Source organism: Lygodium microphyllum, chromosome 12 (genome assembly GCF_053477565.2).
Source record: "Lygodium microphyllum isolate KBCC chromosome 12, Lygodium_microphyllum_v1.1.10, whole genome shotgun sequence".
Classification (NCBI taxonomy): domain Eukaryota; kingdom Viridiplantae; phylum Streptophyta; class Polypodiopsida; order Schizaeales; family Lygodiaceae; genus Lygodium; species Lygodium microphyllum.
In genome coordinates, this window is record NC_141146.1 from 120,944,661 (window position 1) to 120,956,561 (window position 11,901).

Sequence of the window (11,901 nt, forward strand, 5' to 3'; positions counted from 1 at the left end):
AAATAGTGAAAGTCACCTCACTGCCAAGTATCTTATCATTAAAGATTTTCTTCATGTCTGTAGATGTCTCAATATCGGACATCAATCTGAATCCTGGCTGCTTTCTCTCTCTAAGCTCTTGCCTCTTTTCTCTCTTTTGAGCATCCTCCATCTGTCGATCTGGCCCTGGTCTTGAAGAGGGTCCTGCAGTAGGTGGAGTAACAAACTCACCCCCTCTAGTCTTCTTAGCTGCACTTGGATTTTCTTCATCTCTCTTATGCTTCTCCTCAACAAGTACATCTGCACCATGAGACTTAGCCAAATAAGCATAAATAGAATACCTGTCAACAGGCAAGTCCCAACCTGTCTCTGATCTGATGCTAGAGCCTGCACTAGTCAAAACAGTTTGCTGAATTTTCCCCTTGTTTGCAGTCTCCATAGCATAAGTCCATAGTGCTGACTGAGTCTCTGATCCCTTCTCAATCTGTACTCCATATGCAGAAGCATCACCTCTAGCTGTCACATAAGAAGTACGCGCAGCCATGTCCTCCACTAACTTCTTCATTCCACCTTTACCAAAGTTGGTAGCAAGTGGAGCTCCTATCTCAGTCAACCAAATCTTACCATCTTGCCCCCAATATACCAAATTCTGCCTCCTTGCATCCTGAAAAGAGTCACAATCCCTGCAATGCTGATGCTCCGTACTATCACACCAAATACATCTCCGATCTCTCCTAGGAGCACTAGGAGCACTCCTAGGTGCAGTAAGAGCACTAGAAGAAGTAGCAGGCGCAGTCGAAGCAAACTGCTCCTTCAACTTACCCACCAACTCCGCTTTGACTGACTCCAGTGTCAAATCTGTGATGCCTTTGATTATGTCATCAAGAGAAGTAGGTACCGATGGAGCGGATGGTTTTGGAGCAGAAGGTGTAGGCATCGGTCGTGGAACAGGAGGAATAGGTGGAGTGGCAACAGTAGGCACTGGCATAGGCCAAGAAACTGGCTGAGGAGGAGAAGAAATAACAGGGATAGAAGTAGGCATAGGAGCAGATGATGGTGTAGGTGTCATGGAACCATTCTGTAGGCGAGTCTTCCATATGCTCCTCTTGGTCAAAGTCGAGACTGCATCCTAAGCATCCTGCCAATCAGTTTTAAGACCCATAGGCTTCGTGCGATCTTCAAGAAGCTCACCCAATTCTTCTTGAAGAGTAGGATCTGCAGCTTGCAAGAAAAGCTCAACTTTTTCAACATCCAATGCTCTTTGTTCAATGGCATCAAGCTAACTATACCTCTCTTCGAATTCTCGAATCAACTCCGAAGCAGCGAGACCTTTGTTTGGCATGTAGACCCACTCTCGGAATGACCACCGAGTAGCCATACCAAAGTCCTCAAGGAAGTATTCTTCTTTTAGGGCCTTCTTAAAATCTTGCCAATATGTATTTTGAATAAAAAGATCAGTCACTTTTGTCCTCAACGCAGGTGTGACAAGACGAAGGAAGTACTTACTCATAAGTCTAGCAGGAACTCCAAAAAACCCCATCATGATCTCATATGTCTTCAAATATGCTGAAACATTACGCCCGTCAAATAGCTTCTTCTCATTCTCAACTGCTTCAATAGCCTTAGTCGCGTTGTTTGCATTCTCCTGCTCCGAATAGAGTTGCCTTTGCTGAGACAACTGCTGTTGATGCAATTGTTGTTGCTGCTGCATATACAATTGTGTTTGCTGATTTTGGAGCTGCATATACATGGACATATTCTGCAAAATCTGTTTTAGATCCTCTGTTGAAGTACTTGACGCAGCAGTCATTGATGGAGCTGAAGACAGTTGGAACTGTAGAAGAAGCTGAAATAGAGGCTGAAGTATCTCCCATCCTGAAATTTCTGCGACGCTTTCACGTCGGGTTCACCAAAGATGTCGAAGGGTTTTAAAAGCAAAGTCGCGACCACATAGGACTTTGAATAATTTCAGGATAGAAGGTCAATATTAGAAAAGCTCTGTTGTGACAACATGAACTTTTAATTCAGGCAGTTAATTATTGTCTAAGTTCAAATCCACAATTGTAGAAGATCCTTCTTTTCTCACAACAAGAATGCCCTGGCCTGGTTCACAGGAAAGTTTGCAACTTCACAGATAAGTATTCACTGAACTACCCATTGAAGAAACATATGAAACTTTGATGCAAACATCCAAGAAATCCCTGTCTAAAGGAGCTTTGGCACTGTCATCTGACTAATCTCTATTTACAGAAGATAGAAGATGCTTTGCTTTGCCTGGGCATGCAATGAAATCTCTATCTCTCAGTTTACTGCAAGTCAGATTGTCAAACTCTATAGAGCGTTTACTGTAGTCTTTGATCTCTTCCCATTCTTAGTGATTACTATGTCTTAAGCACCTTCATCAATGCTAAGTTCAAAACTTTGAAGGAAAAAGATGTGATGAGAAAAGATATAGAGCATTCTTCCTTATATGTCTGTTATTTTTCAGTGTCTGAAGAAAGCTTTGCAGTTTGTATTAAGAAGCAGTTTGTATCTAGATCGTATCATTTCCTCAAAGCCTGGCAGACATCAATCTTCTTCTAGTTCCAATTACAACTGTATTCTGTTCAGTTGGCTTATCAGTTTCCAACTAGTCGATCAACTTCAACAGCAAGGCAGAAAAAAAATCTGTTCAATTGGGCCCACTCAATATTTGCACTCCAAATAACGATGGAGGTAAGTTTGTGCCAGCACTGGAGTAGCTGTGTAGTGTCTTTTAACAAGGCGGATTTAGGACATTTCATTTGGTTAAAAGATCAGCACCTCCAAGGAATGTCAGAAATCCACCACTTGAATCCTGTGCTTCTAGAAACTCAAGCTGACGCTCTAGTAATGTCAGTTTCTCATTGAGCTTGGCAAGCTTGCTTCTTGTCGTAGACTCAAATTACAGAATGAACTCAAAGAGACGCCTGACGTGAAGGGAGAGGGCATTAGAGAACTGCTTGTTATCCCAGTCAGCTTGCACCGCAATCCCAATGCGGTTACTGTTGTTGTTGACGGTTGTGCTGCTACTTGTGTTTAGACTGCTGCCCGCTTTCGACATGACGAGGTGGGAGAGACTTTCTCGCTCTCTTTCTCTCTCTCTCTCGACCAGAAGAGAAGAAGAAGAACCGAGCTACTGCTGACGATGATGTCCCTGCTTCTTCAGGAAATTCCTTCTGGTTAAATCAAAAGTCTCTTACACATTCGATTACGCTTCAGAGAGGCAAACAAATGGAGTGCTGCAGCGAAACTGTTTTAAAATTCTGGGAGAGGCTTCCTACACGGTGAAGTTGATGCCAACTCTCTCTTTCTCCCTCTGTGGGTGTTGCTCTGTAATCATAAAGTTCCAGTGTTTCCATAAAGATCCACTTTGTCCATCCAAGGAAGCCACCGTGAGTAGGATAATTCTGTGTAACCTCTGAATTGGCGTCTGAATTCCCCCCTTTTCAAACAGTAAAACGGCTGCTTAATTCGTCGTCACAACAATGAATGAAAAAAAAAATCTCTTCTTTTCTTTCGTCCTGCTCCTCTGTTCTCCCCTTCGTCTATTTTTCCCCTCTCCCAGCTCAGAGTACCATCTATTACTACTCCTCCTTTCGATATTGGATCCCAAGGCTTACCTTTTCCACCATTCCGCAAATCCCTGCCCCCAGAGAGGAAGCTTCCTCCCAAAAACGACCTCTTCCCCGTTTCCCACGGCTCCTCTTTTGCCTTTCATCTCTTTTTTTTTTCCTTCATCCAGTTGCAGAGTACTTTCCTCTTTCTTTTTCGCAGCAGATCTCCTCCTTTTAGCATTCTGATTTCCCAAAAAAAACTCCGTGTCTTCCTTTTTCCAGACCATCTTTTCCCCCCCAAATTCGATTCAAAAACAAAAGCTCTTTCCTTGCAAAGCCTACACGTGTTTTTCCATAATCGAAAACCGTGTGATAAGCCCCCATGAAAACATCTCCAAGAATCCATAGAGGCCTTGAAGAAACATCCAGACCCATAAACCCACTAACACTACACATTTCATTACCCTCTCCAACTTTCAAGATATACTACTTAAGCGTAAGATCAAAATGTTTCCCTCCTATCGTAAAGGTCACTGTGAGCATGGAAGAAACTTGATCACACTCCACAACACTCTCTCCATTCAGATTCGGAAGACATTCGCACATCTTGCTAGGATATGCTTTGATAAGCTCTCTAGATTCATCATGTTCAATTGGTTCTGTGCCCATACTACTGCCATTTCACACATAGAACATCCAATTGTAGATGTTAGAAACATCCTCACGAAGCCCATAATCGACATATCTTGAAATAAGTGTAGCCCTGAGATTGCATTTCGAGTTACCAGTCTACCAAAACTCCTTATTCTTCTCCGTCTTCAGCATAGAATAAAAGAGCAAACATAACAACTAAGTATGTACAAAGTATCAAATCACACAGACGACTTTTGGGTGGTTTTCACACCTCAAATGCGCAGCAATACGACATCGTACAGTCTTGCACCTTCAGTTGCAGCTTGCAGGGTGGCTGGTCTTTGCAGCTCCATAAACTTACGGACTTCTGGTTGTAATCCTCTGAGAAACACTCCCTTCTGAATGCCATCATCTAGATTATGGTTAGTCCATCTCTTCAAGATGGATTCCATTCGTGAGACATAAGCTTCTACTCTTTCTCCAGAGAACTGACTTAGGTTCATAAATTCCTCTTGCATCCGCTTTTCAAAACCTTCACACCTGAATTTAGTGAGGAAGGCCAACTTCAGGTCGTCCCATGTGCCAAAAGTTCCTGCTGCTTGTCTCTCATACCACTGAAACGCCGCGCCCTTCAAAGTGACGGGGAATATTGCCAACCAATGCTCAGGGGTTCTGACATTGTTAGCCACACATGCTACCATAAACTCTGCTACATGAAGATCGGGGTCTTCATTGTACTCTCCCTTAAAAACTGGCAATGGAACTACATTCACTGGCCTGTCATCAATATTTCCAGGACGGATCTGGCTTGAAAGTGGACCTCCAGCAGGGGGAGGAAGGGCTTGATGTGCCATTGGGACTTCTCTAAAGAGTTCCGCAAGGGCATCAAAGGCGGCTTCTGCTGCGAGATCGTTCTCAGCCTTGATTTTTTCTTTCTCTCTTCTCACGTACCTCTGGACTCGTTCTAATGCTTGCCTCTTTATTGCGTCATTCATCAGGGGGTTGGCTCCACTATGTTGTTAGTGCTCCACAAAGGGTTAACAGAAGGCTTCAGTCTCTGGAGGACTCTCTTGCCAACATTTCTTCTACTTCTTTCTTTTCAACGTCCCTGAATTCTGCTTTCATTCCACTGCACAGAGAAAGGTATTCGGTTCTGAAGGTGTCAAAATGCATACGTCTGAGCATTGTGGTGGTGCCATCATCATAGTAATGCCAGGTTCTGATAGTTTCAACAGTGTATGTTGTGAAATCACTCTGTATACCAACTTCTAGTGGGTTGCTAATTGAACAAATAGAAGATTATCAGTACACCAAGCATCCCATGTATCTTGCTGTTGAGCATCCACGAACAAATTCCAACTCTTTTCCTTCTTGTCTTTGTGAACCTCTACAGACCAAGACTCCTGAAGCTTCTTCACAATCTCCCACTTGATGTTGTCTGGAAACTTCTCAATGAATGCCAAATCTTCCATGGATGGTCATTCTCTCTGTTTCTGCTCTTCAGTTTATTCCCAAACAGTTTGCCACCAAGATGCAAGTTTATGCTGCTTCAACAGGAAGAGGAAACTGTCCACCACATAGAGCATGCATCATGATGGTGATGTGTTTCCGCCATTGTGGGATGAACTTCTTGTGGAAAGTGGCTTTGATTATGAGAAATTCCAACTCTTCAGTGGAAGAAGGAACTTTACAAACATCCATTAAATTCTTCTCTTCTTGGCAATGCCATTTCCTTCATTTTCAGCCTCTTCTGGTGCTTGTTGATGGCAATTTCCCCGGCTGCGCACCAAAAACATGGAGCCCCAAGAGGAACACCAAGGAAAGGGGAATTCTCTTTCAAGAAAATATATCTTGTAACATCAACAAGCTTGTTTATTATGTTTCATATGATCACAATGAAGAAAAGAACACCAGGCACAACAAATCTTCATACAGCATCATGTAGATCTCCCACGGATTTGATAGAATCAACCATATTCTTCAATATCTTCACAAAATCCATCAATATAACAAAGAAAGCAAAGGAATACACTATCTTTGAATGGAAATACATCACATAGTATTCATCTTCAATATCTTCATAGTCTTCTCTCTCAATCTCTCATATACAATCACTCTGTTTGAGTAGAATTGGCTATCTCTGACTCTCTCTCTCTCTCTCTCTCTCTCTCTCTCTCTCTCTCTCTCTCTCTCTCTCTATCAATAATACATCATATCCTCACTACAATCTCTCAAAATCACTCTCAATAATCCTTCTTAGGTTGTGGATACCCCTCCCAAGAGGTATGTCTAATATGAAGAGTCACCAGAGCCACTACAGTGTCATTTCATAGCTCACTACTGTCACTTCACTCTAGTCTTCACTTGAGTCTTCAGCAGCTACTTCTTTCACTTCTTTCAGCTCTTTTGCACTTGTATTCACCTCTTTCCAAGGCTAGAAAACTTACCCAAGCTACACTCTCATCCATCAGAACACATACAGAAGCATACAGAACAGTCACAGAACAGTACCAGAACAGCTACAGTACAGAACAGAACAGAGACAGAGGCAGAGGCTCTACAGAAGACCTACAGAAGGTTACAGAAGGTCATCAAAACCACATAACTCATACTCAAACCATTCCAAACTCTCACAAACCACTCAATAATCTTTCACAAGATCTCAATCTTCATTAATCAATACTCCATCCCTCCTTACAGAAGACAATCAGAACAAAACAGAACAAAACAGAAGGTATACAGAACCAATCAGAACCTATCAGAACGTCACAGAACCACATATCTCCACTGATAAACATCATGAACTTCCAAAACACAATCAATATCATCCAAAACACTCTCAAACCACTTCTAAACCAATCAATCATCTCATAAAATCAACCATTCAGCTCTCAAAAACAACAAAAATCAGCCAAAAAACAAGTCATTTCAACACTCAACAAAGACGTTGAGAGGATTCTTTGTAGGCTAGAGGAAGTGAATTTGATTTTGTCGGGGTTGAAGTCTATTTTTGATGCGAGAGAGGTTTTATTTGTTGGACATATGTGTGGTTATTATGCCAGGAGGCCTTCTCCTGTGAAGGTTGATGCCATAAAGAAGATTGTAGAGACTTTTTCTTCTACTTCGGAGGTTCGCAGGTTTCTTGGAGCTTGCGTATTTTATATTATTTGGATTTCTCATTTCTCTCATATTGCAAATGATCTCTACCAACTCTTGAGGAAAGGGCAATGTTTTTCCTAGGACATGAGACACACTAGAGCCATGCAAAAGCTGAAGAGGTTGTTGAGAGTTTGGAAAGCAGATTGTGAGTGTGAAAGACCTATTGTACTCAGTATTGATACTAGTCCTATCGGCATTGGATGGGTTGTTGGCTAGAATGATGCAGATGGGAATAGGTAGGCTATTCGGTTTGATGTGAAAGTCCTAAACAAGTGGCAGCACAAGTATCCACAGAATAAGAGGGAGCTCTTGGGAGTTGTCATGGCTCTCAAGAATGATAAAGAGTACTTCATCAGTGCTACTGTGGTGGTCGAGACGCGTTTCTTTCCTCTTCTAGGTATTATCATGAGTTGTTCTACTCTAGAAATTTCCATGCTTAGGTGGATTGGGTACATAAAATCTATGAATCTTGAGTTCAAGCACATAGTAGGTAAAGACAACCCAGTAGAGCCAATATGCTTTCACAAGCGAGGTATGATGATATGGATTCTTCTTGCATTGATGATGATGATCATGGGGCTGACCTTTGAGCCATGCATGCTTATCATACTTGTCATGTATCTGCTTTGGAGAGCTTTGATGAGCCTTTGTATACAAGAGAGTACTTGCAGATTGGTTGTTATTTGAGTACCACATCTAGACAAGATGGATGGACTGATACGAACTTCAAGAAGATTAGGAGGAAAGCTTATGGTTTCTTCTTGCGGAGTGGACCACTTTGGAAACATCCAAAGAAGTGAGGAGGAGAACTATTGAGAGTTGTATGTGACAAAGCTTCACAAGTGCGAATCATGAGAGAGTTTCATGTAAGTCTTTGGGCAAGATGGCATAGAGCTATTTGGGAGACCTATGAGAAGATTAGAGAGCGCTATTTGTGGAGAGGAATGTACAGAGATATCTCACAGTTTGTTGAGACATTTAAGAGACAGAACCAATCATGCCTATAGAGACTTGCACACTCACTTGGAGTGCTTTACTATGGTAGCATGATGAGATGAATAGAGAGGATCTTTTGGCTCTTCGTATTCATTAGTTGGAGAGGAGATCTGAAGATATTGAGAGAGCCATCTAGAAGCTCAAAGAGGCCAAAATTCATAGCAAAGACCGATTTGATAGCAGACATAGATTGAGACCTAGAGAGATTAAGGAGGGAGATTGGGTGTTAGTCTATGACAGCGGTCTAGACAACCAATACACTGGTATCTGCAAGTTTTCAAGATGATGGTTTGGACCTTATTTGGTGCAGCATGTCCGTGACAATGCTACGTATTCCTTAGCACAGCTTGATGGTACGGCCTTGCAAATTGTGATTGCAGGAAAGAGAATCAAATTGTTCAAGAGGAGAGATGATGCAGCCTATGCAGTTGAGGAGTTGGATGATGAGTTTTATGATGGACTTGAGGTAGGAGATGATGTAGATGAGGATGTGGATATTGCTGATGATTTTGCAGAGGATGAGGAGATCTTGTTGACCATCGAGCTTGGCAGAAATGAGGATGGGTAGCTATGGCCATCCGGAGGATGTGCAGGTTTGGAGGGGGCAGATGTCGTGACGTTGTGTATCCACCAGTGTGAACTTGAGGGCGGAGTTTTTCGCCAGGAATTTGATCTCATTAGTCAGTGTCATTAGGAATTTGTTTTTTGTTGTGTGTACCTTTTTTTTTGTTTATTAGACTATTAGTTTGAAAATTTTATTGCTTGGTTCCATCCTAAATTTTTTGTATTCGCTGAGTAGTACTCAAACACAAATAAACCGCATGTATGTCTGTGTGTGGTAGCTCATATGAGTGCCTATTCTAGTGTTGAAGATATTGTAGCTGAGCTTGGAAGGAGATTCATATCTTGATTAAGTCAACTCGTGATTTTGCTAAGTACCTCAATGCTTCTTTTTGAAAGCAAGATAAAAGGCATTTCTTGGAGGTTTCAAGGATGAAGGTGGGCTACCTTTTGAGATGGAAGAAGATTATGGTTTTACATGAAGCTCATGCAGCATTACTATTTGGAATTAGGTAAATCATTTGAATTAGAGCAATTTCTTCAATAATACCTTTGTCCTTTGGCCAATGCTTTAGAGCCTTATTGGAACATCAAAGGAGTCCGAAGAAAGAACTGCAAAAGCATTTCCAATATTCCATGCTTACAATATATCTCACAACATATATGGAAGATAAAGGGAACATAACATTAGTTGTGAATGTAAATCTACGTGACAAGGATTATTTTGATATGGCTTTTGTACTTAGGCGGGCTTTTTTGTGGCAAAGGTGCACCAAAGGTTGTGGGTAACAAAGAACCAACAATGCACGAGTTGCTTGACTAAGTTGCATGTTCAAGATAGTTCTCATATTAAATTGGATATGGTGACATGACATCATCAAAAAATAATGTAGAAGCTTGACCTGATTAGGAAGTATGCTGGAAAAACAAAGTGGCACGAAGGATTTAAATGGAGAAAATACAAATATTTAGCTGACCACATGCATATTAAAGTGGTTATTGGTGGATAAGGTGGGCAGTTACTAGCTGTTGCCCTACTTGTAGTCACACATACATGGATCTTTGGCAGGATTACGCACCTTAATGGGACAAGTGTGAAGTATGTGATTGAGCAGGATAAGGCTTCTTTCATTTGCTTAACTGGTATTAGTGTCCTTCAAAGTGCAGTCTCAGTAGTCGTTCCTCCCTTTGTCTTCGTCATCATCGTCGTCAATTTTCCTATTGCAGTGCACTTCGGTTTCAAGAAGGTTTCATCCCCTTGAAGAAAAACTGCAAACTTGCACCTTGTTGGATGCCACCCTGAGGTATATGAGCCCTCTGATGACTCTTTTGCAGTTGTTGATGCTTTTCTAGTAACTGATCAAACAAATCTAAGAGAATTGGAACCAAGTTTGTGTTTGGAAGTTAGATGCGGTAGTGGCTATGTTATTACATCTCTTGCATTTATGCTTGATGATACCAAAGGAAAGGTGCCATTTCTGGCTACTAATACAAGGGAAGTTGTAGCAGTGAATACCACAATCACAACCCTTAAAGCCCACCACGTCCATGTTGATGTAGTTGTCACAAATCTCCTTTCGCGACTTGAGAAACAAGTAGCTTGATCTGGGCTACAAGGGCAGTCTAGTGGAGATATCAATGGGTATGTGACGATGAGCAGTACATTTGGGAGTCTCAAGCCTATGGTAATATTTGACAGCAAAAATTGACATTATGAAAGCACAAGATGGCATTTTGGCAACAGTCCATTAACGAAGCAAAGTTGGCAGTGTTTTGAAGTGCAGCAATTCGATGTGTGGGTGACGGCCTCAGGCTCAACACGAGAGTTGGGATACAGTAGCTTGTAGCTTGGATTTTTGAGATTGGCTCTGTGCCACTTAACAATCTTATGGAAGATTCCATGACGACTTTTGTTGATGATATAAAGGTGGCAGCATACTCTGGAAGACTAATGGCACATTTGGGGGGTTTTAAGGTCTCAAAATTTCCCTGTAAGTGATCCTAGAGAGAGAAAATATTTTAGGAAATAAAATTGTTTTTTTATTTTTTAAAAAAATACATTTTGGTAAGTAAATATATCAAAATTTGTTAATAAGTCATTGGCATGATATTCTCGTGGTCACATCAAACCTAGAAATCTAGGCCGCCATAAAGGTGACAAAGATTGTCATAATGAAGATCTTACTCATCCTCATTAAAGTGAAAACTAATATACAATTTGATTTTTTTTTACATTTTATTACTTCCCTCCATTTTCACTCTCTTCTTTCTTTCCCATCCTTACTAGTTTCTTCTTCATTTTCCTTCTTGTTTCTAATTCGCATACTTTTTCAATCTAATCTTCTAATCACATCCTTAGCTATGGATTAGTCATCCAATTATCTCTGTAGCTCTAGTAAAAGGCATCTCTATCATCTTCATATTGAGTTGGATAGTAAGTATGAACCAATAAGGAAGAGAACAAAACCCATTACTATTACAGAGTCTACGAAACATATACTCAGGTTTAAAGGAAAGAATAATCTTGATCTTTGGTTAGATGACATGCTATATCCCAAAGATCCTAGCAAAAATAGCGCTTGGCCTTTATATAATAGCTCTTTATTGTTGAGGTTCATTGGTAATGGTTATAATGGATTTCTAGCCTATACACTTAACTTAGTTGCAGAAAAGGATGTCCTCAAATTAGAGAACCATCTTTTATCAAAACATAACAACGAGTTACTGCATAAGCTAGAAGGCTATCAACAGAGGATTCATTTGTTGGAGAAATGCATCAAATCTTATCAACGAAAGCAAACTATTTTAAGACTTTGAAATCGACAAAAGGCTCTTGGAAATATTGAGAATCTCACACAACGAGGAGGTGGTTGTAGTAAAAGAATCCAAGTAGCAAGGTACCTTTTTTTCCACTTTAAAAATATGAAATATGACTTTGTTTATAATTAATTCTATTGATTTGTGATGTTGATTTTGTTTAGGTCTCTTCTTCAACCGA

At 40.9% G+C, this 11,901-nt stretch overlaps 1 pseudogene; it reads right to left on the reverse strand.

Moving 5' to 3' along the window:
- Positions 1 to 2,758: 2,758 nt before the first annotated feature.
- On the reverse strand, positions 2,759 to 3,169 carry LOC148028203 (protein BRICK 1 pseudogene; annotated as a pseudogene).
- Between the last annotated feature and the right edge of the window lie 8,732 nt (positions 3,170 to 11,901).